At 44.2% G+C, this 27,080-nt stretch overlaps 1 protein-coding gene across 3 annotated transcripts in view; it reads left to right on the top strand.

Moving 5' to 3' along the window:
• ADAMTSL3 (ADAMTS like 3) overlaps positions 1-27,080 on the top strand; it is a 342,411-nt gene that overhangs the window by 286,386 nt on the left and 28,945 nt on the right. The window lies entirely within an intron of this gene.

Here is a 27,080-nt window from a genome sequence, read left to right as displayed (position 1 = left end):
CCAGGAGGTGGCAGCTCTCAGACCTCAGCCTGACCGGCTTAACCATCTGAGTTTCCAGCCCTCTGACGGTGGCTGTCCCTCTCAAGGATGAGACCGACTCATGGGACCAGGGTGTAAAACAAAACGCCCATGTCTCCATTTCCCGTGAGGACTGGGACGGCCTCGCACACTTGCGTGCTCAGGCGTGACCAGGATACCGTGTCGCTGTGGGCAGACCGACATGACAGGCCACCTTCTAGTCCTGTGGTTGCCTGATGAGCGGAGCGTCAGAGAGGGGGTTCGTTGGAAACTCTTGGAGGTGTGCTCCAGCTGGGCAAAGCCCGGTCCGGGGGTGGGAATCTCGGGGTCTCCCCGGCCCGCGCCGTCTCCATCCTGGACTGTCCCAAACCAGCATGACCAGTCTGTGCCTCAGTGGATAGCTCTGCTTCGTTCGCCCTGAGAGAGAAGCCTTCTTTCTAACGGCTCCTTCCTTTAATAGGAATAACACTTTCAGTTCGACCTCACTTTAATGTCAGGCCATTCTTGCTCTTGAAATCACAGATTTTTCCATCTTACCCAGGGCCCGTGCCTCCCTCCACTGGATCAACATTATAGCCGGCACATGTGTCCGTTGTATGGGGTTAGGGGCGCCGTATGAATGACTTTGATCAGTTTCTCAGGGAGCCTTGGGACCTCGTCACGGTTCAGATCTGTTTTAAGGGGACAGAGCGTGCGCCCATGATTTACCGTGCATTGATTGACTGTGGGGATGACGGCGTCTCTCTCGTTTCCAGCTAATGGGGCCCCCATAAGTTGCAGCCGCTTGGGACAAATCTCACCTGGGCCTCGGCCCGGAGGAGCAGGGCGACCCGGGGAGTCCTCGCGCTGCCGTCGGTAACACAGTGACCGTTTGAGTAGCAAAGGGAGCCCAGGACAGCGCTGTCCACCTTCCAGGCACTCCCTCCCTGTAGTGGTCACTTTCTTGCCGTGTTTCCAGAGCTGCACCTTTGGCTCCCCAGGCTGTGGAAATTTGCTAACCCCCAAGGTATTATTTTTCACCCCTTGGACGTCCCTGCAGCGTTTGGCCTACACAGACTTGCAGACTCCCTCCAGCCTCGCAACGTCTCCACCCACAAGAATGTGAGTTTTCTGGCAAAGTGCTACCCACCCTTGCAGAACGGGCCACGTTCCCTGGCCCAGCCGAGCAGAAAAGCAGAACGGAACTTGGCGGCCGCCAAGCCCCAAGCGGCTAGAGTTTCTAGAGCCCTACACCTGCAGGCGATTCTGCAAAACAGATCTGCCTTCTACGAGGACAAACCTCAACTTCTAACGTTAGTCCTGCGTTTCTTGCTTCCACAAGAGTTTAAAACCAGGCGTTTGGGGAGTGGGGATGACCCCCTGAAAGGCTCGTGGTGTATTATTTGCTGTCATAAGTCAGCAGCTGAATTCAATGGCAAATGGTTTAGTGGGGGAAGCCTCCAGCAAAGACCGTTAAATGCGTCTGGGTTTTATTCTCTGGGCCAGGCCCCGATGGCACATGGGCCATCTCTGACCGGGGCCTGACTCCCGCAGCCCCCGTGCCCCTGCTCCCCTGGGGCCTGGAGGGAGCTCGGTGTTGCGGGCGTTTCTCTTCCTTCTCATCCCTCCCTTCTCCTACCAGACGCTGCCCCCACAGGCTTCTGTCTCCTTACCTGGCCTCCATCTCCTGTGGACAAGCCCCCAGGGACTCATCAGGACCTTTTCTTCTCACAAATAAACCCGTCTCATTTTGAGTTATGTGTCGTTTTAAATAAACCTTTAACCTTTAAATAAAAAATAAAAAACCTTTACATAAACACTTCACAGTAAGTGAACTTACTGTGTTTTCGTATAGGTGGAATCTATACGGACGTAGCTTTTTCTGGAGATCCGTCTTTTTAAAGACAGATGGGGAAGTTGGGGAAGGGTCAGCAAACTTGGGTTTTAGACACGGTTCTGTCACGAGCTCGTGTGGCACCTTCCTGCCCGCGTCTCGGCAGTGGGAAGTGTACCACTTAATCGCCAGGGGAAGGAGGGACTTTGGATGTTCAGCTAATCCAGCCCCTCACTTATGGACGGGGTTGGCAGATCATTTATAGACTTGAACGCCATGTCGCAAAATTATATTTTCGTGTTGCACACGGAGCTTATGTCTATGAATCGGTAGCATGTGTAAATTTGTCTTTTATTTTTCAGTTGCTCTTAAAATATTTTCCAGTAACTATAATGAGCTCATCTATTCATACCTTTTAGACAGATTCATACTTTCTTGGTATGGCCAAATAGGTTTTATTTAATGCGGATATCAAAAGTGATTGTCTCTGGTCTCCCTTAGGTGATATTTCTCATGACTGTATTACCTAATAAAACCTGCAAATCTGTATGTTTAAAAGTTAGAAGCTTTAAGTTGCAAGAGACTTTTGCTTTGCTCTTTATAAAAAATAATTTTTTTTTTCTTTTAAAAATGGGGGAAGAAGAGTTTCAGCTGTGTCCTCTCTGCCACCTTCTGGCAGAGAGAGGAAAGCTCATCTGAGAGGAATGACCGATACATCTTAGCAGCTGTGTGTTTTGTTTTATTTATTTATTTTTTGTAGTGTTAATGCTTAGTAAGGTCATCATTTATTTTATAATTTCCTGCTATGGGTGTATTCTATGTTGCTTGTGTTCCTTCCTCAAGCTCATTAGAAGCGCAGCTAACCTGAGTGTCTGTCATGACCTGGTCTTGCGTGTTGGGCTCCGCTGGATGCCCCAACCCAGAAATTCGACTTACGGGGGTTGCCCTTTGCGCAAGGCAAAGAGACAGTTACTTGCTTGTGCACTGGGGGTGGCGGTGGTGGGGGTGGTAATAAATGAAGAGAGAAAGAAGAAAAAAAGATGCACAACAAACAGCCTCAATCTCTGTGAGCAAGAGAAGGCACGCACGGAGATCTGCTCATTTCCTGGAATCCTGCGCGGTCGTCAGATGAGTAAATTAGAGACACCAGCATCAGCGCAGGTTCATCTTGAAAACATCCTCTTTCAAGAAGGGCACTACGGAGACTCGAGGTCGGGGAGAGCATCGTCTCTTCCACAGATGGTGCTGGTCCCAGCGCATATCCACCCGTAAGAGAGTAAAGTGGAACTCCAGCCTCACGTCATATACAAAACGTGATGCACAGTGAGCCAAAAGCCTACATTTACAAGCCTGTTAGCTTTCATGACACCCTTAAAAGAAAACAGGCACAATTCTTTGTCACCTTGGGTTAAGCAATAATTTCTTTCTTTGTTTAAAAAGATATTTATTTATTTATTTAAAGATTGTATTTATTTGTCAGAAAGAGAGAGAGAGCACAAGCAGGGAGAGCAGCAGCAGAGGGGGAAGCAGGCTCCCCGCTGAGCAGAGAGCCCGATGTGGGGCTGGATCCCAGCACCCCGAGATCATGACCTGAGCCGAAGGCAGAGGCTTAACTGACTGAGCCACCCAGCTGCCCCATCTTTCTTCTTTAAAAAAGAAAAAAAAAAGATTTATTTATTTGTTTGAGAGAGAGAGCATGAGTGCGAGCAGGAGGGGGGGCAGAGGGAGAAGGAGAGAGACAATCTTAGGCAGGTTTCACGCTCTTCACAGAGCCTGATGTGAGGATTGATCTCATGACCCTGAAACTGTGACCTGAGTCAAAATCAAGAGTCCGAGGCTTACCTGACTGAGCCACCTGGGCACCCCAGGCAATAATTTCTTAGCTGGGGCACAGGCACCGAAAGGAACAGTGGATGAACCAGCTTCTTCAAACTGAAAAACTTTTGTTCTGCCAAGGACACTGTCAGGAAAGTCTAAGAAAAAACTCACAGAACGAGTGAACATTTTCTGGAAATCATATATTCGGTTAGAGAGTGTCCAAAATATAAAAGGACCTCTTAGAACTCAGCAATAAAAGGACAAGCTCATTTAAAACAGACAAATGATCTGAGTGGACATCTCTCCAAAAAAATGGTACAAGTGACTAATAAGCCCATAAAAAGATGCTCAACATTGTTAGTCATCAGGGAAGTGTAAGTCAGAACCACAATGAGATGACTCTTTTCTTTTTTTGTTTATTTTATTAAAATCAGTTGGTTAGCATTTGGTGAATTATTAGTTTCAGAGGTATAGTTTAGTGATTCATTGGTTGCCTACAGTGCCCAGGAACGAGATGCCACTTCCCACACTGTGACGGCTGTAATCAGAGAGACGGAGGACAGAAGCGTGGAGAATGTAGAGAAGTCAGAAAACCGTCTTGCACTGCGGGTGGGAATTTAAAATCACGCCACTGATTTGGAAGACAGTCTGATGGTTCCCCCAGAAGTGAAACCCAGCCATCCCACTCCTAGGTATATATACCCAAGACAAATGAAAACACACGTCCCCTCAAAAACGTATACAGAGAGGCCCACAGCAAAGAGTAGGACGACTTCCATGTCTGTCCGTGGACGAGTGGATAAAGAAAATGTGGGATATCCGTGCCATAGAATTTTCTTTGGCCATAAAAAGGAAGGAAGGACTGTTTCCACGCTGAGACACGGATGGATCTTGAAAAATTACGGTTAGTGAAAGAAGCCAGACGCAACAGGTCACAGATTGCGTGATTACATTTCCATGAAATGTCTAGGACAGGCAAATCCGCAGAGACAGATAAGATGCTGCCGGTGACTAAGAGACTGGAAAACCGGCGGGATGACTAACGGGTACATATTTCTTGGGGGGGATGAGAATGTTCCGGAATTACAGTCGGGATGGTTGCACGGCTTTATGAGTGTGCTAAAGAAATCACGGAATTGTACCCTCGGAAGAGTGAATTGTACAGTGTATACAATGTATCTCATTAAAAATCATAATCCTAATACCCACAATAGGACAATGCTACAAAGTTTTTTTCTTTTCCTTAAGATCTTCTATTTATCTATTTGACAGACGGAGATCACAAGTAGGCAGAGAGGCAGGCAGAGAGAGAGGAAGGGAAGCACGCTCCTGGCTGAGCAGAGAGACCGATGTGGGGCTCGATCCCAGGACCCTGAGATCATGACCTGAGCCGAAGGCAGAGGCTTAACCCACTGAGCCACCCAGGCGTCCTGCTACGAAGTTTTAAAACCTACAATGCAACCATAGATATTACTTATCAGCATATAATTATATGGCAAAAAAAAAAAAAATACACAGATATTCATGGGAAGGTTGGACCCCAGTGACAGGATGGGCACTACTCCCGGGAGAAAAGGAGGGGGAGTGGGGAAGGAATGTTAACCTAGCTGTGATGCTTCATTGCTTAATCAAGATCTAAAGCAAATAGAGTCCAGTGTGAATGGGCACTAATTCTGCATGACAGACCTGTGGTTATCTGCTACACTGTTTTTTTTTCAGTTCCCATCCCAGCCCTGCTTCTGCTGTGCTATGAGACACTGGGCCTGTCGCAGACCCACCTTGGCCTATGGTTTTCTATTAGAGTGGGATGGATTAGAGGTGTATGACCAGCCCTAAAATTCTGTCCTGGACCCCTGGTCTTTCATAGGAATCTGGGACAAATGGAAGTAAAAGTAGGAAGAATGCTTGAGCTAAGGCATCTGCCCAGTCTGGGTTAGAACTGAGTGCCAGCAATGTTCTCACCCAAGATCGGGGAGACTGAGAGGGAACCCAGAGAGAAAAATCTCTCTCTAGATGGTGGGAGGGGAGATGGATGGGGGGATGGGGACGTGGGATGAAGAGGTACCAACTTCCAGTTACAGAGTAAAGAAGTCATGGGGATGATAAGTTCAGCACAGGGAATTGGAGTCAATAATATCGTAATGCGTTTATTGTAGCGAGCAATTCATGATGTGCGTAATTGTTGAATCCTTGTGATATACGCTTGAAACTAAATATTATATATCAACTCTACTTCGGTGAAAAAATGTTTAATGGGGGAAGAAAATGTCGATACGATGTCCTTCTCAAGGAGCTACTTGGAGCCCATGAAACCCCCAGCCCATGAAAAACCCACTTACCTATATTAAGACCCAGGCACTAGCGTTGTAATGAAAAAGAAGGAACCAGATTTGAAAAATGTCTTTCCTTGATTTAAAAGCTGATGTATAAGGCAAATCAGGTTAACTGGAGGGCAGCACATTCAGAAGGTGATTTGAAGCAGTGTGCATGGAAACCATCCAGGTGTGGTCTTGGGAGTTGAACACGGAGGGACCTTTGACATCCATGTGTCCTGCCCTTATGTTTTGAAAATAAGACCCGGAGAGGAGAGACCTGACCAAAGTGATGAACACAGTCCACGGAAGGGCTGAGTTCACTGCCTCTGAATCCGGCAGTCCTTCACTTCCAAGGCATCCCCTTTGTTCTGTTTTCCATTGTCTCATTATAAAAAGTAATGCATCTCATTATAAAATCATTAGAAAGCATAGCAAAGTATTAAGAAGCAAAGAAACTCCCATAATCTCACCACCAAGACACAGCCAGCGTTTCCACTTTGTTACATCCTGTGACCTTTTCTCATTAAGCCAAAGAATTTTCTCATGGTGCTAAAAAAAAAAATCATAAATATCATTTAATTGCTGTACAGATTCTATGAATGTAACACAACTAAGCCATTCCCTTATTTAGGGAAACTTAAGCTGCTTATTCTCTTTACAGTTACATCTAGCAGTGTAAGGGACATTTTTGTGCATAGAACTTTTTTGTGTTGTTGAGATTAGTTTTTTTTTTAAGATTAACAGGATTGGAATGACTAGGTCACAGGTCAGTCAATGTTGTTATAACGTCATAAGGCATTACAATTTCTGTAAGTCAGAATACATATCACAAATTGCCTTCTTGGAAGTGAAACCTGCCCGTGGTGTGTGTTTAAGCCCTCCATCCCTCTCCCTGTTATGCTGCCCAATGTTAGGAGAGGATAGGGAGACAAGGAGAAATAAATTATGGGATTAACACCCCACGGAGTATGGACAAGCAGTTGACAGGAAGCAAGGGTGACCTGGGGGCAGGTGGGGTGCTTCATCCTCCAAATAAGTGTAGAGGGAAGGAGAGCCTTCTATGTCTAAGGGATTGGTGGTCAGAACATAGGACAGGAATTGGAAAGTATTTTCTTCATCATGGGATTTTTTTTAGGATTAAAATGCTGTGGCGTACACCTAAAGTTTTATCGATGTCTAATGGAATTACTAGCTTTTATTTTTTTAACTGGGTTTAATAATTTCCCTTACAGGGAGGATTTTGAGGACATTTTTGTGGTGCAGCAAGATTATGTGGTTAAATTCCTATACGGAGTTCATCTCTCTGACAAGTATTTTCCCCCATCAACCGTCGGTTTATATTACATAGTGTGGAGTTCGATGGTAGTGATGTAACATCTTTAAATCACAAATCTCTTTGAACCTCTCCAAAAAAAAAAAAAAAAAAAAAAAAAAGAAAGGAAGGAAGGAAGGAAGGAAGAACCCTTGCCCCAGAAAAATACATTTACCCACAAAATGTTGCATGTAATTTTCAGAATACTTATAAAGAAAACCTGGGGATCATCTCCTTGCTCCTATTTTATGAACTAAACATTGTACTGCTTTTAGCCATATTAAAGCTAATTTTTGTGTTTTTTGAAATGTATTCCCTCTTCTATATTATGCTTGCCTCTCTTTGAAACCATATACAATCTTTAAACTTGCTAAAATTATTTTTAAGTATATTGAAAACCTTTGCTCCCACTCAGAGAGGCTACCCATCCCTCGTTTTTCCTACTTCTGCCTGTGATACAGAAATCTTCCCAGCATCCTCCTCCCTTAATGCCATATTCAACCAAACAGTCAATCATGAGTGACTGGAAGTTCCATGGTTTGTTCTATCCATTCAGCAAGCATTCGCTCAGCATCTGCTAAGCCCAGTCTAGTTCTTCAGTGCACAGAGACGAATTAGCCCTGGTACCTGCAGCTTGATAGACAAGGAAACTATGATACCACAGATGCAGAAATCTAAGTGTGGTTGAGTGCATCCAACGCAGGAGAGAATAGTTAAGGCTTTTCAAGGCTTAGAGGTTTGCCGAACAGATAACGTTACAACCAGGCCACTTGGAACGAAAAGGAAGCCATTGGAAGCAGAAGAAACAGCATATATGCAAAAGCACAGAAATGCAAAAGTCCCTGGCTTATTTGCAAAACCACAGTCAGATCCGTGTGACTTAAAGCAGAGGGTGTGAAGGAGAGTGGAAAGAGGGGGCTTTGGAAGTTTCAGTTGGGACCAGGTTGTAAAGGGCATTTAATGTCAGGCTAAAACCCTTGGACTTCGTTGCCTCGGGATGGGAGGCAAGAAAAGCTTTAAGTAGAGTAGTGGTGTGAGCTGCTCTGTGTTTTAGAAGGAGCCTTCTGCCTATGGTGTGGATGAAATGTTAGAGGGGAAAGAAAGTCCAGCGAGCCAGAATCTGAAGCCAGTGGAATTGTAATATGGTCGCTGATTGGTCGTTGATTGTTGGACGAGTTACTCAAGACATTTCATTGTTCTGCTTCATCCAAGAGGCAGAGAAGGCATATCTGGCCTTCAGCAACCCACGTGTTGTTAACTGGGGATCTGGGACATAGGTGTCCCTGGCCCAGCCCAGAGCGCCAGCACACAGCTGTAGAGTCGAACATGGAGAGACAGTACGTTGCAAACCACGAAGGACACGGACGGGAGCATCCCATATGGAGCGCGTTGACAGTCCATCAAAACTCATCATCAAACATAAGAATAACTTGGGGCACCTGGGTGGCCCAGTGGGTTAAGCCTCTGCCTTTGGCTCAGGTCATGATCTCAGGGTCCTGGGATCCAGCCCCGCATCGGGCTATCTGCTCAGCAGGGAGCCTGCTTCCCTCTCTCTCTCTGCCTGCCTCTCTGCCTACTTGTGATCTCTCTCCATCAAATAAATAAATAGAATCTTAAAAAAATAAGAATAACTTGATGGGTCCGAGTTGGAACAGCCTACAAGACGGGTCTGATTATTGTCTTTGTTTTGCTAATGTGTAAACGGCTCCAGCACCTGTAATTACGGGCAGTGTCTATATACCTACTGAGGGGTGAGCTAAGATTTAATCCCGAGTCTGTGTGACCCCAAAGGAACTGGATGGAGAAGGAGCATCTGGACTTGGGACATAAGAATGGGAACCCCAGAGTGCTGGCCAGAGAGAAGGGTGTCAAAACAGAGGCCTGACGGGGGAATTAGGAAGCACCACAGCTTGGGGACAGGGGTCAGAGGCTTAGGTACAGGCGACAAGCAGACCTCAGCCTCACCTGCGGAAGTGTCCCATGGTATGAGATGAAGGGTCCAGGGTGCGCACACGGAAAGGCTGGCTCTTGCTCACTGGCGAGATGCCAGCCGGTGTTAGTTAGGTCAGGGGTCTGCCTGAGCGAGCTGGGTCAGCGCCCAGGTTGGTGGAACCCCCACCCAGACATTCCTGCAACAACGGGAAAGGGATGTGGCAAATCGTGGGCTGTCTGACCCCCCACTCCCTCACCTGAACCTTCATAGGCTTGCCCCAGACCTCTTTGCATTCATACTTGGATTATTGAGTTAGTGGATTAAAAAGCCTCATTTGTGGGCACCTGGGTGGCTCAGTTGGTTAAGCAACTGCCTTCTGCTCAGGTCATGATCCCGGGGTACCAGGATTGAGTCCCACATCGGTTCCCAGCTCCAAAGGGAGTCTGCTTCTCCCTCTGACCTTCTCCTCTCTCTTGTTGTCTCTCACTGCCTCTCTCTCAAATAGATAAATAAAATCTTTTAAAAAAAAAAAAGCCTCATTTGCAAAACCATTTTCTGTTCTTTAGCGATCTGCTGAAGCTCTATTCTCAGAGCTCCTTGAGCGGTGATTTTCCTCCTCATCTCTGATCCACACCAGTTTCCCAAATGGAGAAAACACGAGTCTACCCAATCAAGAAGTAGCGAGAAATGCTAGGATAATGGAATTATTGCCGAATATGGAAGATGAAACACAGAAAGGGCTATTCAGGAACCTATCAAATTTCATACTTATTGGGAAAAGCCTTGTGCTTGGGTGTGTATGTCTGTGGGTACTGAGTCATGCCGTGTCTTCTGGCTGCTAGACCACAGCTGTTGTGTTGGTCCTGTCATCAACAACACCTGTTGGTCCTGTCATCAACAACACCGCTTTCATCCTCAAGTGTCTACACCCTACTTCTTTCTTCAGTCCTACCAGTATGTCTGTCTGTCCCCCAAACCTCACAGACATCCAGCTCCACATTAATCTTTGTCCTTGTCAAGGACCCCAGTCTTACTTTTCTACACTACCTATCCTCTCCCCCAAATACAGTTCAACTAAAAGACCTCCATGTTTTATAGTTTTATAAATTGGACTTTCTTCTACCAAAAAAAATTTAAATTGGTTCTGCTACTAATAGGGTTTGAGAGCCATTGGTTGGAACACTGGAGTGGGGTCAAGACCCATGTCAAGTTTCTGCTCCCAAAATAACATATAACCTTTCCACAATTATATCTTATTTCAGATTTAAAATAACTTTTAGGGGCGCCTGGGTGGCTCAGCGGGTTAAAGCCTCTGCCTTCGGCTCAGGTCATGATCCCAGGGTCCTGGGATCGAGCCCTGCATTGGGCTCTCTGCTCAGCAGGGAGCCCGCTTCCCTCCTCTCTCTCTCTGCCTGCCTCTCTGCCTCCTTGTGATCTCTCTCTGTCAAATAAATAAATTAAAAAAAATAAAATAAAAAATAAAATAACTTTTACCTCATGTTTTCTTTCATCATCATGTTTCTGATGTGAAGATTGATTAAGCCCACCTAACTTTTAAGGTTAATAAAATGGCCCTGGCTTGGTCCTGTGTGAGCCTGTTGATCTGTTGTTGACAGACCTGAGGTGATCCAGAAAGGCAGGAACTGGGATCGTCCTCTCTGCTTCCAGACTTCAGGTGTTCTCTTGGTGGTCTTCTGAAGCTCAGGTTTCTAAAGAAATAAGTTGCTTCAATTCCATGAGTGCCTGTGTGGTGGCTCTAGGCTGGCCCTGTGTTCTCCTGGTTCCTCAGAAGGCTGCGGGGACAGGAGCCAGAGCAGCAAGCAGAGTTCTCCAGACTTCTATGAGATGCACTTGTAAACCATTGGGAGGCTTTTCTTAAAAGGCAGTAAGAGCCAGCATCCAATCTCTCACATCTACTTATCCTACGAGAAAGGATCTCACTTGTTCTGTGTCCCCCAAGAGTCTCGGCTTCTCACTGTGAATGCTGTGAGACCCACATAGATGGTGACAGAGGGCACAGGATAGCCTTGCAGGTTGGAGGAATACCTATGGTGTAAAACACATGGAATTAGGGAAAGCCCTCCAACCACCCGTACATCTGCTCTCACTCCTTTGCCCCAGCTGTGCCTTCCTACAGTAGGCCCTGTGAGACCCACACAGGGTACAGACTGAGAGAGAGAAAATCTTGTCAGAATTCAACTCCCAGAAATAATAAAGCATGAGGGCTTCTTGGTATAGTCTGCAAAAGGCATTCAGGACCCAGTAATGGAAAAAAATACCCCCCGTGGGGAACACACCATGGAACCTGAAGAGAATTTCAGCATTTGCACTAACATCCAGGCCTCGGTGTCCCTCTGTCTTTTCTTATCTTTTCATTGATTTCCTTTATCTTTTCATTTATCTCCCCTGTTATATATTTGCGAATGCTACCCCCATGTATTCATTTTCATGACTGACGTGAGGTATACTAAAGTCATTTTATTACGGACAGGCCTGGACATCACCTCCCACCCACCCACCCTACCCCAGAGAGTCCGACTCAATTTATCTCTAGTCCAGCCAGAGAGCGTTGGGTGGTTTAAGTCCCCCAGGCAATTCTAACGTGTATCCAAGGTTAAGAATTAATGCATTAGCCAGTAAATGGAACCAAAGATTTTCCTGGGACTTAGACTCATCTCAAATGTTATTTCAAAATGAGAGACATCCTCAGGAAACAGTGGGTAGCAAGGAGTGAAGGGGAAGCTGGGCTATATGGGGCAGGGCCTGCATCTACACTCTGGGCTCATTCTGAAGGTGGAGTCAGGCCTATCAACATCTGAGAGCTCAGTGTTTGAAGGTCCACAGAGGAGGAATCAGCTTCAGCGTCAGAGAGGGTCAGTGAAGAGAGGGCCAATAGTGGATCTTTAAGAAAGAGCAGAAACTGGGGCGCCTGGGTGGCTCAGTCTGTTAAGTGTCTGCCTTCGGCTCAGGTCATGACCCGGAGGTCCTGGGATCAGGCCCCGTGTCAGGTTCCCTGCTCAGCAGGGAATCTGCTTCTCTCTGTCTTTCTCTCCCTCAGCCCCTCCGTACCAGTCATTCTCTCTCTCTCTCTCAAATAAATAAAATCTTAAAAAAAAAAAAAAAGAATGAGCAGAAAATTTCCAAGTGGTACAAGAGAATAGCAAATAATCTGCAGAAGAGAGAAGAGCACATGGAAAATCTTAGCATTTCACAGTTTGGAAAGCAGTGAGGTCCCCGACACTGGAGGGTGAGCTCTTGTTAGCAGTTGGTACCCACAGATTGAAAGGGCTTTTGTGCCCTAATCCTCCAAGAAGAGTATAAGCTTTGGAGCTAGGAAAACTGAATCTTACTCCCCCCCCCCCATTTCTAGGGAGAAAGGAACCATTTTATAGGGTAAGTGGGGGCAACTTAGAAAAGCAAGAAAGAGCCAGAACCTTGAGAGAGGTGGAAAGAGAGCCTTGGGGCATCATCCCAGCCTTGAGATGTCACCTCAGGAGCTCCACTGATGGTTCAGGTTTGCTGGTGACGGCAGCAAGACCAACTTGAAGATCATTGGGCATGACTTCCAAATGAGGACCATATCATAGCTATTTCTTTCTCCAAATCCTGATGTTACATCGATCAATGATCAAAATTGCTGTTGATCAGAAAGGGTCTCCAGAAAGTCCAAAGCTGTCCTCGCTCCATTGTTCCAGATTTCTCTGTACCGGAGCGAGTGGCTTACACCACTTGGCTAGCTCCAGCCTGTGTGCGCCATGCTTGATTTACATCAGGTTTGACGTTGAGTCTTATTCTCCAAGGAACCACTGGGGGTTTTGGTGTGGAGAGAATACGTGGAATAACTCTCATGGGCCCTTTCTAGCCTCTGAGCAAGGCCCTGGAGGACAGTACCCACAGTGCACTCCCTAGCACTCATGAGATCTGACCGGTAGACTTACCGAGAACTGTCCAGTCCCGAGCAAAGCAGAAGTCAGGGATGACCACGCCAGCAGGAGACTTATCAACACCATTCCTCCATGTCAGAAGAAACACATTTTGAAAGACTCTTGAATATAGAACTGGGGATAGATGCTGTGACCCAGATTATTTCTAGTTCCTCAGATCAAACTACTGGGGACCTGATTATTCAATCTGTTAACATCATTTTGTTCGAGAAGAGAAAGTACTTTAGCAGCTGTTCAAGGGAGCTCTGTGGTTGGTTAAAGCCATAGCCTGATATTTGGAGGAAGTTCTGGCTATGGCATCGTTGATGGAGAGTCCTTTATAGCCAAAAGGCATAGATTATGTATTGCCAAAAAGAGCAGAATGGTATGCAGTTAACTCGAAATGAGAGTGTTTCGTACGATATTTCCTACCTTGTGAAGATTGACCCCGCTGTCAAGAAGAGTTTAGCTACTCTTTGCGCTGATAGTGTTGAGGATTTTTTTTCCCTCTGACTCTGAAACTGTGAGCTCTTGTTTGTTTATTAGTAATGACTCCCCTTGTGGTTTGTCTACACTGTGTTCAATTTGCCTCTTATCCTGTAAATGGACACCACCATTTCTTCAGAGCCCCTGGAACTAACTAATGGTAGCTTCAACTTTCAATTGTCATGTGTGGAAAAAAAAAAAAAGCAGAATATTGTATGAGTGTTGAGTAGTTGGAGGAAACAAAGAAATGAACAAGAACCTACAGGTATAATATATGTGACACAGTGATATAAAAAAACCAACTTTCCGAGCAGTCTGGAATTGGCCAAGGATTCTGCAATGCGGAATGTTTCATGGGCCTTTCAAGGATGAAGGATGTTTGTTTTTAAAACAGTGACTGTTCTAAAGACGTCCAGAGGTGCTGGCTTTCTGCAACACATGCTTTACAACCCTCCAGATCTGAACTTTTTTCCCACAACATTTGCCTTCCAAAAACCATTTCAGCGTTGTGGAAGCAGAACATTGAATATTTCAGAGCTCTGTGTCTTAGGGGAAATAGCCTGTCTTTGAGGTTAGATAAATAAGTTTAAACTCTTTCTGACATCTTGTAGCTGTTTGAACAGAGCAAACATTTGTTATTTTGAAAGACCATAAAGAACAGGAGTATAAGAATCCCATCTGAATTTCCTCTGGCTTCTTCTGTTCTTTGAAAATGTCCACACGCGTAGCGATGCTTCTAGGTGCCAAGTTGCGGTGGAGACCTTCCCTCCTCTTCCCTCCACAGGGGAGCCCTTCGTGTCTCCTTTCGCATCTCCAAAACTTGCCAAGTTCTGTTTTGATCTCCGAACTTTCTGGTATACGTGGAATATCACTGTGTGTATAAACTCGCTGTCATACCCTTGCCATTCTGAGGTGGCGGTTTAAGTGAAGTTATCTCTGACCCCTCTCCGTTCCAGAGACTGGAAATTCAGAGAATTTCTGGAACTGACTTCTGACAGTTCTTGGGGTCTTACCTTGGTGTGGACACTCTGCCTCTGGCTCCCTCTTGCACTGGCCTCGTATGCTCTCTTGCCTTCCATCGACCGGGATACAAAACTCACTTCCTTGACTGGTTTCTACTCCCAGCAAGACATCCATTAATACCAGGCATTTGGCAGCTTTTCAAAGCAAAGCTGAAGGTTGAGGACTTGTGGCAAAGGCATCCTGGCACCTGGCTCCTCTTCTCCCTGTTCTCTCTCCCATCCTTCCTCTGCTTACTCCAACCCCGAGGACTGCCGCAGGAACTCCAAGTTCTTCTCTCCCTGTTATGTGGCTCTTGTCTACAAATGCATACATTGAAATCTTGCAAAATGTTCCTAAGAAAAGCATCCAGTTTCTTTAGAAGACAGCTGGAGTTGTAGAGAACAAAACCAGTTCTCCAACCTGTATGTTCTGTTGAGTTTACTTTGATAAGCCTGCTGTGTGTAATGCGCTGCTGGGGGCTCCCGAGGTGTGGCCACTTGTCTCAGCACAGAGGGAGCTCAGGAGGGAAAGAGGCTGCCTCCTGAGGGATGTCTTCCCTTTCCTTCCCTCCTGAAAGCCTAAAGGCTGAAGAAGTTGATGCGTCAGAAAGGCTAAGCTCTCAGGAGCTGGCAGAGTCCTGGCACACAGCAGGCACTTACAGAATACTCACTCGATGAATAAATTTGTGACGAATCGAAGGTGTAGGGGATTTGGGGGGAGGGGAGGAGGATGGTCTGAGTTGCATTTATGTTGTCTCCTACACCAAGTGATGTAAGCAAAGGCATGGGGGACTTAATGCATCTAGGACGTAACCGTACCTCAGAATAACTAATCACCCAAATGGACTAAAAAAAAAATCGTGTGGGATGGCCTTTTTTTTTTTTTTTAAAGATTTTATTTATTTATTTGACAGAGAGATCACAAGCAGGCAGAGAGGCAGGCAGAGAGAGAGGAGGAAGCAGGCTCCCCACTGAGCCGAGAGCCCGACGTGGGGCTCCATCCCAGGACTCTGAGATCATGACCTGAGCCGAAGGCAGCGGCCTAACCCACTGAGCCACCCAGGCGCCCCGAGCCTTTCTTTTTTTAAACAAAAATGTGTACCACAAGGCACTGAGGGGCAGGTGAGTCCTATGACAGGCAACAGGCCCAAAGCCAAATCCTCCCCTGATAAGGCTCAGGCTGATAAAATACCATAGAGAGGGGCTTTAACAACAAACATCTGTTTCTCAGTTACAGTGGCTAAGATGTCCAAGATCAAGGTGCCAGGAGTCTTGATGTGTGGGAAGGGCCCCTCTCTGGCTCACAAAGGGCATCTTCTTACTGCTTCTGCACAGGGAAAGAGGGGGTGGGGCGGGGGAGGGGAGGGGAGGGAGAAGGAGGCAAAGAGAGAGGGAGAGAGGGAGGAGAGAGAGAGGGAGAGAGCCGCTCTGGTTTCTTCCTCTTCTTATAAAGGGCATTAATCCTGTCACAAGGTCTCCACCCTCCTCACCTCCGCTGGACCTGATTACCTTCCAAAAGCCCTTGCTCCAAATACCACCACACTGGGGGTAAGGGCTTCTGCATACAGATTTGGTAGTGGGGAGCAGGGGAGGGACATACACATCCGTGCAAGAACCACAAACACTTTCAACTCAGCGGACTGGCTGAGCACCTGCTGCGTGCCCAGCTGACGACAAGGAGCTCCCAGGAAGCTGTAGTACTGACCGTGAGACAATGTTGCAAACATGATAGTGTCTGAATGAGTCTCTGTAGGAACTGGGAGGGGAGTACAAGCACCTCAGTGGCAGAGGCACCCCCAGGGCTATCCGTGAAGAGGAGTGGACCAGGGCCAGAAGGTGGGAACACTGCAGAGGAGTGAAGGGCGTGAGTGAGTAAGGGCGGACCTGTGGACAGAACACTGAGCTGACCACAGTGCACGGTCTGCGGCAGGAGGGATGTGGCTGGACGGTTAGGAGGTGGGACTGGGAGTGTGGTTAGAGCCAGGCTTCCCAGGTGGGCCATGTGCTTCTGGAGGCGGGCAGGGGCCAGCGCTCTGTTCCCTCTGACCTCACATGAAGAGACGGTTTGAGAGTAGGGAAGCCAGCCGAGAGGTTGTTTCCACAATTAAGGGAAGAATTATGGTCCTGAGCTATAGCAGTGACCACGGCCATGGCAAGAGGAGACAGGATCCAAAGGAGTTCTGAGTTAGAAATGATTTTTACAAACTTGGTGGCAAATTACCCATGGAGAATAAGAAGGCAGGAGCCGGGAGTGGCTCTGAGGTCCGAAGTGGGTGCCCAGTTGGATGGGGCGCTGTGATGATGATGGGAGGGGGAGAAGGCATTGGTCTAGGATGTGTGGGATTTGAGCAACATGGGGTCCATGCTGATGGCAAAGGTCCAGGAAGACCATCAGTTTTGGGTTTTGTGTTTTTTTTTTTTTAAACAGTGCTGTATTAGTTTCAGGTGTACAATATAGTGACTCAACATTTCTGCTCATTACTCAGTGCTCATCATGACGAGTGTGCTCTGCATCCCCTTCACCTTTTCCCGATCCCTCCCCCACCCCCTCACCTCCACTCTGGTGACCACCAGCTTGTTCTCTAGCTCAGAGTTTGCTTTTTGGTTTCTATCTCTTTCTCCCTCTCTCTCTTCTTTTAAAACTTTGTTCATTTGTTTCTTAAATTTCACATATGACTGAGATCATATATATTTGTCTTTCTCCAGGTGACTTAGTTCACTGAGGATGATACTGTCTAGCTCCATCCATGTTGTTACAAATGGCACGATGTCGTTCTTTTCCGTGGCTGAGCAATAACCATATGCAGTCAAATGCTCTACCACGAGCAATAACCATATGTAAACCACATCTTTATCCAGTCCTTTACTGATGGGTACTTGGGCTGCCTCCATAGTTTGGCTGTTGTAGAGAATGTTGCTGTGAACATTGGGGTGCATGTATTCCTTTGAATTAGTGGGGTTTTTTTTTAATTCTTTGGGTAAATTCCCAGTAGTGTGATTGCTGGATCCTATGGCAGTTCTATTTTTAATTTATTGAGAGACCTCCATACTGTTTTCCAGAGTGGCTGCACCAGCTTGCGTTCCCACCCACAGTGCACGAGGGTTCTCCGTCCTCCACGTCCTCGCCAACAACTGCTGTTGCTTGTCTTTGTGATTTTAGCCCTTCTGACAGTGATTGCATTTCCACCAGCATTTATTCCCTCCTTCTGGAAATACTTTCTTCTTGGTTTCTGGGAAACCACTCTGCATTCTACTCTCCACGCTGTGTCACCTGTTTCTTTTCAGTCTCCTGTGCTGGTTTCCCCTCATCTCTCTGGTCTGTACGATGAAGTGCCCCAGGGCCAGTCCTAGACATGTTCCGTTCTCCATCTGTCCTCACTCCCTTATCAACCTCAACCTCGCTCAAGGACTCACACGGCATCGATACGCCGGCAACTCCCAAGTTTGTGTTTCCAGCCCAGACCTCTCCTCTAAGCTCTAGCTGAACAGATCCAAGTGCCTCCCCAGCATCTCTCTATGACTATCAGATGTTGCAGACCTAACAAATTTAAATTGAATTCCTGAGTTTTGCTCCCAAATGGGCTGCTGTCATAGACTTTCTTACCTTAGAGAATGCCAACGCCCTTATATCAGGTGCTCGGACCATTCTTGATGTGTGTTTCTCTCTCACATACCTCTCTATCTGTCAGCACCCCCCCATTCCTTTGTCAGCTTCTTCAAAATATTTCCACCTTCAAAGTGTATCTAGAATCTGACCATTTCTCACCACCTCCATTGCGACCACTCTGGTCCATGCCGCCATCATTTCTCGGCTGGATTGTGATAACAGCCTCCTCCGTGGTCCCCTCCACCTCTGTCCTTGTGCCCTGTGATCTGTTCAGGCAATCAAAGCAGTTCCTCAGAAGACTTCCTGTCATTCCTCAAAGCCTTTAGAATAAAAGCCAAATCTTCCCAATGATCTGCAGAGCTGAGATAATCTGAGCCCTCTTCTCTGCCCTTGTCTCCTAGTGCACCTCCCTCGCTCCCACCTCTGCAGCCCCAGTGTTCTTTCTTGCCCCTCTGAAGTAGCAGGAGAGTGTTGAGGAAGCCTACAGAGCTGCCTCTCAGGAGAGTATTTTCAAATGCAGAAAATAAAATACATCCTGTTATAAAGAAAACCAGCTATTAAATTCCAGACATGAAAATGTTGATTTATCAAAAGTATGATCTAATAGTATAAATACTTCTTTCCAATGATGCACTCAACTCAAAATCTAGCATCAGGTCCAATAACTACCATAATCTCCAAGTAGTGGTGGCATAAAAGATATTTTGAGGTATCCATACAATGGTCACGTGGAATGGAAGTATTCATCCGTGGTTTCCATTAGCAGCAGAATCAGAAGTACTGCTGCCTTGGCTTGTTGCTTATGTTCATAGTTGATGGAAATGCTTAATGTCAGCTAGAGTTAGCGGGAAGGTCATGGAGCCTTGACTTCCATCTGCGAACCCGGCTGAGGTTAATGGACCTCACGGGAAGAACGTGCTTCTGGGCCGAGGCACCTGCTGTCCCCTCCTCCTGAGTGAGAGCCCCACGTGACCTCCTCAGCCTGGCTAAAGGCCTTGAGTAAACATCCTTTGTTAGAATTGACAGCACTGTTGCTTCCATGCTTTTTACCATAGAGGCGTAATGAAGAAGCCAATGTATCCGAAATGCTTCAGGATCTCTCCCTGGAAGAGGTTTTATAACTTGAGAAAAACCTCATTTACTTAAATTAATTAATTACAGGAGGTAAGTCTGAATTAAGATCCTTGAATTATAATATTTTCAAACTTCTGTATTGCTTTCAAAAATGCTTAGTCATGAATTACTCAATAGGAGTTCTTAAAGGAATCTCCTTGAATTAGTTAATAATTTAAATTCACATATATGGAGGCTGGTGAAGGGTTTGAAGAGATTTTTTTGAAATGATTTTCACTTTTTCAATCAAAATATTTAAGGAGATTATTTTCTTCCTAGCTAGTACAACCCTTCACTAAATTACCATGGATCCCAAAATAGTTGTGCGTGAAGGTATGAAGATCTCACCACGGAGTCCGTATTTTATCACCTTCTCTGTTTGGGAGAGAACATTGCCATGAATAACCAAAAAGTATCTTGGAGATATAATGATTTTCATCTGGTGGATCCATTCCCTCGTTCAACTCATTTCTGCATTTGGCAAATATTCCTGTATTTATTTACTCTGCCAGATGCTGTCCTCATAGCCTGCTGGGGAGGCCTGAGATTAATGCAGTAATGATGTTCTGAAAGAGTGCTGGTTGTAGAAGGCCCCTAAAAAACATGAGTTGAGTAAGTATATAAAAGGAAGGGTGAGTGGACAAATGAATGAATGGATCTCATGAGTATCTTAGAGCTGGGGGGATCCCAAGAGATAGTGTAACTCAGTCTCTTGCCCTCAGTCTTGTCAGTTTTGAGCAATATGGTCTAAGACCTTCAGGAAACCACAAACCCACTACTGTGGTCTTTAGGCAGAAAATTGGCCCCTCCTAATGTTACCATTTGAAATAATAATAAAGCATGCAAAAAATGCCAAACATCGACAGCATTGGGAGCCCAAGCGTCCATTTGGACCTGGATGAGGCAACGAGGAATTTCTGCTCATTAGAGCTCTGAGTCAGAATGCCGAGGTTGTGCAGCAAAAATGATGTTGCACACTCGAGAGACACACGAAGCATATCCACTGTATGAAAAGAGTAAATGTTAGGTTGCACATGGGTTGTGTCTCCCCAAAACTCTAGAAAGGCAAGATGAAAACAAAGAGAAATTAAAAAAAACAAAACTGTTGGTTTATTTGCTAGTTTATTTAACTGAAATTTGCTAAGAGAGGGGATCTTAAAGGTACCTACCTCAAAAAATTAATGGTAACCATGTGACATGATTCAGGTGTTAGCTAATGAAGAGGTGGTATCAGTCATTTTGCAACATACAAGTGTATCAAACCAACATGTTGCGCACGCCAGACATGCACAGTGTTCTGTGTCCATCATAGTTCAGTAGAGCGGCGGGGGCGGGGGGGGGACCAGCTAGGAGAGAGACAGAAATAAAAATAGGGCTAGAAAGCATTTTAAAAATCAATGAGAAGTAAAGCCAGAATTAGAAGCAGAAAATAAAACACTCAAAATAAAATGAAAGGGGGTACCTGGGTGGCTCAGTGGGTTAAGCCTCTGCCTTCGGCTCAGGTCATGATCTCAGGGTCCTGGGATTGAGCCCCGAGTCAGGCTCTCTGCTCAGCAGGGAGCCTGCTTCCCCCTCTCTCTCTGCCTCTCTGCCTACTTGTGGTCTCTGTCAAATAAATAAATAAAATCTTTTTAAAAAATAAATAAAATGAAAGGAGTGAAGTAGGAGCAAGGTCAAGCTTGCTTGCAGAAAGCCAAGGGAAAGAGCAGGGAGCTAAAAACCATGGTGCCTGGTGATGGACTTGGAGGAGAGAGTTACCACCTAATTTGTGTTCCTGAGCAAGAGATGGAGCCAAAGGAGCAGACATAGAACTTAGAGAGAGGAGAGAGAGGGGGAGAGGAGAGGAGAGAAGAGGAGAGGAGAGGAGAAGGTTTTACTGAGTGGAAACAATGACTGTTTTACAGACAGAATGCCCCAGAGTGTTCCGGGCAAAATTGGTGAACGAGTAATACTATCTCCTGATCATATCCAGGGAAAAGTTTTGAAAATTTTGGTCATAGAAAGAATCCTGCAGGAATCCAAAAAGAAAAAAGGAACCAACAACAGATTGCTGTATTTATTTATTTTTTAAAAGATTTTATGTATTTGACAGAGATCACAAGTAGGCAGAGAGGCAGGCAGAGAGAGAGGGGGAAGCAGGCTCCCTGCTGAGCAGAGAGCCTGATGTGGGGCTTGATCCCAGGACCCTGAGATCATGACCTGAGCCAAAGGCAGTGGCTTAACCACTGAGCCACCCAGGCATCCCCAGATTCCTTTAAGAATAATAAAAAGTCGGCTTGCCTCAGACTCCCTTCCCAGTGAAACCCCAGATGACAAAGGGCAGCAGGAGCAGTGAGGAGGAAAGTGTGCTGTGACACTCCAGTTCTGTTGGAAGCTAAGCTGATCTTAGTGAGGAGAAGAGAGAACGTTCTCGCCCACTCAAAGCTTCATAATCCATCCTACCCGCTGACCTACCTTTGTGGGGAAACATACTCCTAAGATGCAGCCTTGTCAAGCAAGAAATGCATCTTAATTATGATCGTGGAAACATTGCAGTATAAAAACAACTGTAACAAAACACTGGAACAATTTAAATACAGAATTTAAGAGTTTATTTCAGTGACTTGAAAATCAATTGCAAATCTCAAAAAAAAACTTTGAAAGAAAATATATAATGAAAAGAAGATATATATATAATGAGAAGATTATATAATATGATAATATAAAATGACTTGAATTTCAAATCCCATTTTATGTTAGAAGAAAAGAAAAGGATGGGGGAAAGATGTGGGAAGGAAAACTTCACCTCTCCTCATCCTAGAAGGAAAATTAGGGATCTAGGAGATGTCATTTGTGTTGTTTAACTTTTTAAAATTTGGAGCTAGGTAAGGCATTCAAAGGACTCATACAATGAAAAGTCCCTTGTTCCCACTCCCTTGTTCACCCCCCCACCCCACGCTTGCACCAGCACCCCACACACCCAGGTGAGCACCTGCATTAGATTTTTACGTTTCCTTACAGAGCTTTTATATGTGAGTATGAATACATTTTTTTCTCTTTCTTGTATAAAAGTTAGTACATTCAACATCCCATTCTATACCTTGTATATTTCAACTGAGAACACTTCTTTTTTCTAAACAGTGTCATTGAAATGTGATCAAGTAAAAAAAATTGCATATACTTAATATATACAATTTGATGAGATTGGATACATGCATATGCTCATTAACCGTCCCCACAGGGAAGTTGATACACATATCCATCACCTCCAAAACTTAACTGTGTAGTCCTTTTTTTGTGGTAAGAACTCTTAACATGAGGTCTACTCTCAACACATGTTTAAGTGCATAATTCAGTACTGGTGACAATAGCCACTATGCTGTGCAGTAAATCTCTAGAACTAATTCATTCTGCTTTCATTGAAACTTCATAGAATTGAACATTTCTCCTTTCTCCTGGCCCGTGGTAACCACTATTCCGTGCTTCTGTGAACTTGACTATTTTGGTCATTTGAGTGGAGCATGCCCTGTTTGCCCCTCTGTGACTGGCTTGTTACAGTTAGCATGTTCTCCAGGTTCATCCATACTGTCACAAATGGCAGGGTGTCCTTTTTCAGGGCTGTAGAGTAGTCCACTGTGTGTATACACCATGTTTTCCTTATCCCTTCACCTTTCAATACATACGTGGGTTGTTTTCTTATCTTGGCTCTTGGGAACAATGCCGTGGTGAATGTGGGAGCACAGAGACCATTGGCAATCCAATTTCAATTCTGTTGGATATATACTATATCCAGAAGTAGGATTGCTGGATCACATGGTAGTTCAATTTTTTTTTCAATTTTTTTAGGAAACTCCATACTGCTTTCCAAAACTGCTATACCATTTTACATTTCTGCCAACAGTGTAGGAGGGTTCCAGTTTCTCCACAATCTCACCAACACTTGTTATCTTTTGTATTTTTGAGAACAGACATCATAACCAGTACAAGGTTCTATCTCCTCGCACTTTTGATTTCCCTAGTGATGATCCCTGATGATGAGTGAGGTTGGGCATCTTTTCACATACCTATTGGCCGTCTTTACTGGAGAAATGTCTGTTCAAGTCCTTTGCCCATTTTTAAATTGGGTTATTTGTTTATTTGTCATTGAGTTCTAGGACTTCCTCATATATTCTGGATATTGACCTCTTATTAGATAATTGGCCTACAAATATTTTCTCAGATTTTGTAGGTTGCCTTTACATTTTGTGGTTTCCTTTGCTGTGCAGAAACTTTTTAGTTTGATATAATCCCACTTGTCTGCTTTTGCTTCTGTTTCCTGTGCTTTTGGTGATCCAGGAAATCATTGCCAGACCAATCTCAAGAAGAATCTATTCTCCTATATTTTCTTCCAAGAGTTTTACAGTTTCAAGTCTTATGTTTGTCTTTAATCCATTTTATTTTAAATATATATACATGTGTGTATATATATATATATATATTTAAATGATTATGTGGTTTTTATTATTCATTCTGTTAATGTGGTTTGTCACATTAATCAATTTGCATGTATCTCAGGGATAAATCCCAGTTGGTGATGTTAGATGATCCTTTTCATGTGTTGTTGAATTCAGTTTGCTATTTTTTTGAGGGTTTTTTTGTTTTTTTTTTAGTATTTTTTTGAGTATTTTTACATCTGTGTTCATCAGAGATACTGACCTGTAGTTCTCTTTTCTTATAGAGCTTTTTCCGGCTTTGGTGTCAGAGCAATGCTGGCCTCATAAAATGAGTTTAGAAGTATTTCTTCCTCCAAATGTTTTGGAGGAATTTAGGAAGGATTGTATTAATTCATCTTTAAAAGTTTGGTATAATTCTCCAGTGAAGTCATCTGATCCTGGACTTTGGTTTGTTGGAAGGTTTTGGATTACTGATTCAATTTTCTTGTACATTATTCACATCTGTTGAACTTCTCTTTATGATTCGGTCTTGGTAGTTTGTATGTTTCTGTGAATATATCCATTTCTTCTAGGTTTGGTGTATAATTATCCAGAATAGTTTCTTGTGATCCTTTTGGTTTCTGTGTCATAAGGCTTTTTTTTTCTAAGTTTTTATTTATTTGAGAGAGAGTGAGCACAAGCAGGGGGAAGTGTCAGAGGGAGAGGGAGAAGCAGACTCCTCACTGGGCAAGAAGTCTGATGCGGGACTTGATCCCAGGATCCTGGGATCCTGACCTGAGCTGAAGGCAGATGCTTAACTGACTGAGCCACCCAGGTGCCCTCTGTGTCATCAGACTTATTGTCTCCTTTTTCATTTTTTATTTATTTGAATCCTCTTGTGATTTTTTAGTAAGTTTAGATAAAGGTTTGTCAGTTTAGTTTATCTTTTCAAAAAACCAACTCTTATTTTTGTTAATATTTTCTATTGTTTTTTTTTTCTTCCTTATTTTGCTTATTTGTATTCTAATCTTTGGGTTTTTTTCCTTCATTCTAACTTTGGTTTTAGCTTGTTCATCTCTTTCTAGTTCCTGGAAGGGTAAAGCTAGGTTATTTGAGATCTTCCTTCTTTTGGAACACTGGTATTTAATGCTATAAACTTCCTTTCCAGGACTGCGTTTGTTGCCTCCCACAGGTCTTGCCATGTTGCATGTTTATTTTCATTTGTATTAGGTATTTTCTAATTTCCCTTTTCATTTCTTCTTTGACTCAGTGGTTGTTCAAGACTGTCTTGGTTAATTTCTACATATCTGAATTTTCCAATTTTCCTTCTGGTGCTGATTTCTAGTTTTATGCCCTTGTGGTTGGAAAAGATGCTTGGTGTAGTTTCAGCCTTATTAAATTTGTTGAGACTTGTTTTGTGGCCTAATATGTGATGTCCCTTGGAGAATGTCTCCTGTGCGCTTGAGAAGAATGTATATCATGCTCTTGGTGGGTGGCATAGTCTATGTCTGCCTGTTAGGGCTCTTTGGTTAATAACGCAGTTCAAGTCTACTGTTTCCTTATTAATTTTCTGTCTGGGCATCCTGTCCATTGTTGAAAGTGGGATATGGAAGTCCCCAGCTACTATTGTATTGCTTTGTGTTTCTATTTACAGATCTGTCAGTATTAGTTTTATATATTTAGGTGCTCCAATACTTAGAGCATATATAGTTATGATGGTTATATATTTATGATTGTTATAGTTTCCTGAAGAATTGACTCTCTTATCAATATATACGATCTTTACATCTTGTAACAGTTTTTTTTTTTAATTTTATTTTATTTTTTCAGAGTTCCAAGATTCATTGTTTATGCACCACACCCAGTGCTCCATGCAATATGTGCTCTCCTTAGTACCCACCACCAGGCTTACCCAACCCCTCACTGCTCTCCCCTCCAAACCCTCAGTTTTGTAACAGTTTTGACTTAAAGTTATTTTGTCTAGGGTAAATACAGATGCCCCTGCTCTCATCTGGTTACCATTTGCATGGAGTATCTTTTTCCATCCCTTCACTCTCAGTCTATGTCTGTAAGTCTTTTTTGGAGGCAGCTTATAGTTGGATCTTTTCTTTAAATCAATTCAGCCACTCTGTGCCTTTGATTGAAGAGCTTAATCCATTTATGTTTAAAGTAATTATTGACAGGTAAGGACTTAGTATTGTCACTTCCTTCATTTTTTTTCTGTCTTATTTGTGGTCCTTTCATCTCTTTTCCTCTACTCCTGTCTTCCTTTGTGATTTGTCGATTGTTTTAATAGTGACATGCTTCAGGGTTTTCTTTTGCGTATCTACTGTAGATACAGTTTTTGTGCGGTTACCGTGGGGTTACGTAAGTCATCTAATAGTCATAATTGATTATTTTAAGGTGATAACAATCTAATACAAAAACTCTACACTTTGTACCTCTCCATCTTCCCACTTTATGTTACACTTACATGTTTTTACATTGAGTATCCATTGACAAATTTTCACATTTATAGTCTTACTCCTTTTGTCTTTTAACTTTTATATTAGAGCTAAAAGTGATTTATCCTGCTCCATTAGTATTATGGTATTCTGTGTTTGTGAATATGTTTACCTTTTCTTGTGAGTTTTATACTTTCATATGCTTTTGTGTTATTGTTTTGTGTCCTTTCAACGTGCAGAACTCTCTAGCATTTCTTTTTTTTTTAAGATTTTACTTATTTATTTGAGAGAGAGAGAGAGAGAATAAGAGAGAGAGAGCATGAGAGGAGAGAGGTCAGCAGGAGAAGCAGACTCCCTGCTGAGCAGGGAGCCCGATGCAGGACTCGATCCTGGGACCTCAGGATCATGACATAAGCCAAAAGCAATGGTTTAACCAACTGAGTCACCCAGGTGCCCCTCTCTAGCATTTCTTACGCAGCTGGTCTAGTGATGATGAACCCACTTGGCTTTTGTTTGTCTGGGAAGGTTTTTATTCCTCTTTCTTTTTTTTTTTTATTTATTTGTCAGAGAGAGGGAGAGCGAGAAAGTGAGCACAAGGCAGGCAGAGGGAGAAGCAGGCTCCCTGCTGAGCAAGGAGCCTGATGTGGGACTTGATCCCAGGATGCTGGGATCATGACCTGAGCCGAAGGCAGCTGCTTAACCAACTGAGCCACCCAGGCGTCCCTCCTCTTTCATTTCTAAAGGACAGTTTTGTTAGGTGTACTATTGGTTGGCCACTTTTTCTTTCAGTAATTTGAATATATCATCAATATTTCATTGCATTGATATACTGTAAGTTAGTTAATAGGCCCCTGTTGTTGGAGATGTGACTTGTTTCCAATCTTTTGCTTTTAAACAGCTGCATAA

This window comes from Lutra lutra, chromosome 7 (genome assembly GCF_902655055.1).
Source record: "Lutra lutra chromosome 7, mLutLut1.2, whole genome shotgun sequence".
In the NCBI taxonomy this organism is placed as follows: Eukaryota; Metazoa; Chordata; class Mammalia; order Carnivora; family Mustelidae; genus Lutra; species Lutra lutra.
Note: the sequence above shows the minus strand (reverse complement) of the source record. Positions and strands in the feature narration are given on the sequence as shown.